The following is a 5,760-nucleotide window of genomic DNA, read 5'->3' as shown; positions in this document are numbered from 1 at the left end:
CACCTCGTTTGGATGTGTCTCGAGTCTTGGAAGCTTGAATACCCTACGTTCTCCTACAAATAGACCTTGAGAGCTTGTTTGGAGGTTCTAGCAGGGGAGCGCAGCAGCGTATATATACTCTTGACTAGAGAACAGTCCTCATCCATTGGGGAAGGTCATCCTCTTCAACCAAAAGTGCAGCTTCTGGAGGGACGCACATGGAACAGTGAGGGAGGAAGGGGACACACATCTAGCCAGCCAGATCACTTGAATTAACCCTGGCGATCAATGGGGTGACAGATGTCACAGCCAAGATTGCCCTCACATCCATGACTTTGTTTTTTCCTGTATCTGCCAGATGGGCAAAAGCTGCAAGATTTTATCTTTGTTGATGAGAATATATATATATATATATCTTTGTTGATGAGAATATGGATAGATGGATGCTTTCAAACCCTATACCTGGGAAGAATTTTTAAAGGATACCTTGAGAGTATCTGTGAAAAACGTTAAATTGCATATCCTTTGACCTAGCAATTTCAATTCGAAAAGACTATCTTTCACAAGTGAACAAAGATGTATGTATAAAGGTTTCATTGAAGCACTTTTTTAATAGTAAAAAAACTAAAACAACTTAAAACTCATTAGTAGAATATAGTTAGGTGAATTATAGCACATTTATGCTATGATATACTGTGCAACCATGGGGCGCCTGGGTGACTCAGTAGGTTAAGTGTCTGACTTTGCCTCAGGTCATGATCTCACAGTTTGTGAGTTTGAACCCGGCGTCTGGCTCTGTAATGACAGCTCAGAGACTGGAGCCTGCTTCAGATTCTGTCTCCTTCTACCTCTGTCCCTTCCCTGCTTGCACTCTCTCTCTCTCTCTAAAATAAATAAACATTAAAAAAAAAAAAAAAGGAATACTGTGCAGTCATTAAAAAAGAATAAGGTAGATCTCTAGTAGCAACCTGGAACTCAATCCATGTTATTTTGTTAAGTTTAGAAACTATATTGCAGGATAATAATATATTATGATCCCAATTTTATTTTTTAATTTTTTTAATGTTTATTTATTTTTGACAGAGAGAGAGAGAGACAGAACATGAGCGGGGGAGGGGCAGAGAGAGAGGGAGACACAGAATCCAAAGCAGGCTCCAGGCTCTGAGCTGTCCGTACAGAGCCTGACTCCAGGCTTGAACCCACAAACTGTGGATCACGACCTGAGCTGAAGTTGGACACTTAACTGAGCCACCCAGGCTCTCCAGTACCCTGCTATTCGTATTCAAGTAGGAGATTTTTATTGAATACGTTTATTGAGTTTTATTAAGGATTTTTTCTTGTCATCCATCATGGTGATCATGTAATTTTTCTCCTTAAGGTAAAATAGTATTATGAATTATATTACTACATTTTCAAATGTGAAACAATCCTATAGAATAAATAATTGTTGGTGATAGTGTTATTATTTTTAATGTACTTGATAAATTTGATATGCTAATATTTTTACTGTGGTAAAAAACACACAACATAACCATTTTTAAGCAAACAGTTCAGAAGTGTTAAGTATATTCATGTTGTGAAATAGATCTCCAGAACTTTTCATCTTGCAAAACTGATACACCCATTAAAGAACTATTCTCCTTTTCTCCTTCTCCCCAGCCTCTGGTAACCACCATTCTACGTTCTGTTTCTATAAATTTGGCTACTTCAGATAGCTCATAAAGTGGAATCATACAGTATTTGTGTTCTTGGGATTGGTTTATTTTACTTAGCACAATGTTCTCAAGGTTCATCCATGTTGTAGTATGTGACGGCATTTCCTTCCCTTTTTCAGCCTGAATAATATGTCTTTGTATGTATATGTTACAGTTTCTTTATTCTTTCATCCATCCATGGACATTTCGGTTGCTTCCGCCTCTCAGCTATTGTGAGCAGTGCTGCTATGAACATGGTAAATATCTCTCCAAGACCCTGCTTTCAATTCTTTTGGACACCCAAAAGTAGGATTACTGGATCACATAGAAGATCTATTTTTAATTTTTTAAGGACCCACTGCACTGTTTTCCACAGTGGTTGCACCATTTTACAACCTGTCACCAACAGTGTGTAAGGGTTCCATTTTCCAATTTCTCCACATTTTTGCCAACACTTATTTCCCTATTTTTTTGATAGCAGCCATCCTAATAAATGTGAGATGATATCTCATTGTGGTTTTGATTTGCATTTCTCATCATTAGTTATGGTGACTATCTTTTTATATGCTTCTTTACTATTTTTGCAGACATAGAAAAATCCATCCTAAAATCCATGTGGCATCATAAGGAACCCCAAATAGACAAAAAACAAGAGCAAAATTGGAGGACTTGCACTTCATAATGTCAACATTTACTAGCCACAGTAATCAAAACCCTGTGAAACTGGCAGAAGGAAAGACACGTAGATCAATGAAACAGAAGAAAGAACCCAGAAACTGATGCATATACGATCAGTTGATCTTCAGTGGGGTGCCATGATCCTGCAATGTTGAAGGTACAGTCTTTTCAACAAATGGTGGTGGGAAAACTGAACATCCGTGTACAAAAGAATTAAATTGGACCCTTACCTTACACCATATACAAAAATTATCTCAAAATAAATCAAAGACCATTTTGGACTTGACGTTTGTAAATTATAAATTCAATATCCCTAGTAGGGCTATTTGAATTGTCTATTTCACATTGGGTGAATTGGGGTAGTTTCTGCTTTTAGAGGAACTGGTCCATTTCATCTAAGCTGTCAAATTTATGTGCATAGAATCTTTCATAATATTCCCTTATTATCTCTTTGGTGTCTTCAGAGTCTGTAATTATATCCCTTTTTTCATTTCTGATATTGGTAAATTGTGTCTTCTCACTTTATTATAACTTTAAGACTTCCAAAAATATAGTTCCAGGCCCAAATGGAAATCAAACTTTTAAAGAAAAATTAACATCAGTCCTCCATAATCTATTCTAGGAAGTAGAAGGGAACACTTCCTATTTCATTTTATGAAGCAAGTATTATCTTTGTCCCCAAACCAGAAGAGACAGTATAAAAAACAAACAAACAAAAAAACACTATACACCAATATCCCTCATGAATACAAACCCAAAAACCTTTAACAAAATATTAGCAAATAGAATTCAGGAACATATAAAAATATTTATACATCATAACCAAGTGGGATTTATCCCAGGAATGCAAGGCTGTCTCAATATATGAAATGAATATAATCTACTATATTAACAGGTTAAAGAAGAAAAATCACATGATCATAATAATTAGTGCAGAAAAATCATTTGAAAAAATACAACACTCATAATTAAAATCACAAAAATAGGAATAGAGGAGAACTTCCTCAACTGATGAAGCAACCTACAGAAAGCCTAAATGCTTTCCTCCAAAGACTGGGAACAAGTGAAGATGTCTGCTTTTATCACTCTTAATCAACGTAGTTCTGTAAATGCAACAGGCATGAAAAAGAAATAGAAAGCAAAAAATCATGAAGGAAGAAATAAAAATGTCTCTATTTCATATAACATAATTGTCTGCATAGAAATCCCAAGGAATCTCCAAAGAAAACATCCAGACTAATCAATGACTTCAGCAAAGTTTGAGGATAAAAGATAAACATACAAAAATCAGTTCCATTTATGTATACTAGCAACAGTAGTTATCAAAATTAAAAATACAATGCATTTATAATCACTCCAAAAACGTGAATTACATAGGTGTAAGTCTAACGAAATGTGTACAGGACTTATATACTAAAAACTACAAACTGCTGAAGGACATAAAGGACATAAAGAAAAGAAAAGACATATGATGTTCATGAATTGGAAGACTCAAAGTAAAGATGTCCATTCTCTCCAAACTGATATACAGGTTTAATGCAATTACTACTAAAATCCCAACAAGATTCTTTTTTTTTTTTTTTTTTTTTTTGTAGATACAGATAAGATTCTTCTACAATTTATATGGAAAGGCAGAGGAACTAGAAGAGCTAAAACAATCTTGAAAAAGTAGAATAAAGTAAGAGGAATCATTTGTCTCAATGTTAAATTTTGCTTTTGTTTTTGTTTTTTGGGTTTTTTTTGTTTATCTATTTATTTTGAGAGAGACAGAGAGAGAGAGAGGAAAGGAGAGGGAGGGGCGGAGAGAGAGAATCCCAAGCAGGTTCCACACTGTCAGCATGGAACCAGACGTGAGGCTTGAACTCACAAACTGAGATCATGACCTAAGCTGAAATCAAGAGTTGGATGCTTAATTGACTGAGTCACCCAGGTGCCCCTCAACATTAAGTTTTATCATGTAGCTACATAATCAAGACTGCGTAGTATTGATGGACTGGTCTATGTAGATCAATAAAGAACCAAGAAACAGACTCACACAACTGATTTTTGACAAAGGTATAAGAAACAATTCAGTAGAGAAAAGATAGTCTTTTCAATAAATGGGGCTGGAGCTATTGAACATTTGTCAAAAAAAAAAAAAAAGAAAAAGAAAAAGAAAAAAGGGGCATCAACCTAATTCTCACACTTTATGCAAAAAGTAACTTAAAATGGGTCATGAACTTAAATATAAAACTATAGTAATTTCAGGAAAAAAAAAATAAGAGAAAATCCTTGCGACCTAGGGCTAGGCAGAGGTCTTAAGCTTGACACCAAATAACACAGTTTATAAAAGGGAAGATTGATAAATTGGATTTCATCGACATTAAAATCTTTTACTCTTTGAAACACCGTGGGAACATGAAAAGAGAAGTTACTAACTCTGATAAAGTATTTGCAAACCACATATCAGAGGACTAGTATCTAGAATATATAAAGAAGTCTTAAATTTAACTGTAAAATACAAACCAATTAGGAAGTGGGCCGAATACATGAAGAACCAATGTACTGAATTGGTTCATACAGTACTGAATACTGAAGAACCAATTTTTTTTTTTTTTTTTTAAACGAAGCATGCAACTATCATGTGATCCAGCAATTGCGCTCCTGGACATTTGTCCTAGAAAAATGAAAAAAAAAAAAAATTACGATTTTTTTTTATGTTTATTTATTTTTGAAAGAGAGAGAGAGAGAGAGAGAGAGAGAGAGAGAGAGCGTGAGCGAGCGTGCGCATGCGAGTGACCGAGTGGGGGAGGGGCAGAGAGAGAGGGAGACAGAATCCGAAGCAGGCTTCAGGCTCTGAGTTCTCAGCACAGAGCCTCACGTGGGGCTCAACCTGGGAAGAAGTCGGATGCTTAACCAACTGAGCCACTCAGGCACTCCCAGAGAAATGAAAACTTAATGAAAATTAAGAGAAATGAAAATGTTCAAACAAAAACTTCACACAAATTTCAGAGCTGCTTAACTCCTTTTTTTTTAAAGTTCATTTATTTATTCTGAAAGAGAGAGAGACCAAGCACGAGCAGGGGACGGGCAGAGAAAGAGAATCCCAAGCAGGCTCTGCACTGTTAGTGCAGAACCAGACTCAGGGCTTGAACTCCCAAACTGTGAGATCATGATCTGAGCTGAAATCCAGAGTCGGATGCATAACCAACTGAGCCACCCAGGCACCCCAGAGTTGCTTAACTCATAATGGTACCAAACTGAAAACAACCAGATGCTCTTTGACAGGTGAGTTGTTAAACTGTGTTATTATATCCATACAGTGGGAGTAACACTCAGCAATAAAAAGGAATGAACTACCGAATATGCACAGCAGTCTAGATTAATCTCCAGAGAATTATGCTGAGTGAAACAAAAGCCAATCTCAAAA

The 5,760-nt window shown here is 36.0% G+C and overlaps 1 long non-coding RNA gene across 1 annotated transcript; it reads left to right on the top strand.

The window, feature by feature from the left end:
• The first annotated feature begins 1,477 nt into the window (after positions 1-1,477).
• On the top strand, positions 1,478-2,637 carry LOC109255223 (uncharacterized). The gene is made up of 2 exons (XR_002075141.2): positions 1,478-1,930; positions 2,261-2,637. It is a non-coding gene; the product is annotated as an uncharacterized LOC109255223 (long non-coding RNA).
• Positions 2,638-5,760: the final 3,123 nt, after the last annotated feature.

Source organism: Panthera pardus, unplaced genomic scaffold (genome assembly GCF_024362965.1).
Source record: "Panthera pardus isolate Hobbes unplaced genomic scaffold, ASM2436296v1 HiC_scaffold_3, whole genome shotgun sequence".
NCBI classification, from domain to species: Eukaryota; Metazoa; Chordata; class Mammalia; order Carnivora; family Felidae; genus Panthera; species Panthera pardus.
Note: the sequence above shows the minus strand (reverse complement) of the source record. Positions and strands in the feature narration are given on the sequence as shown.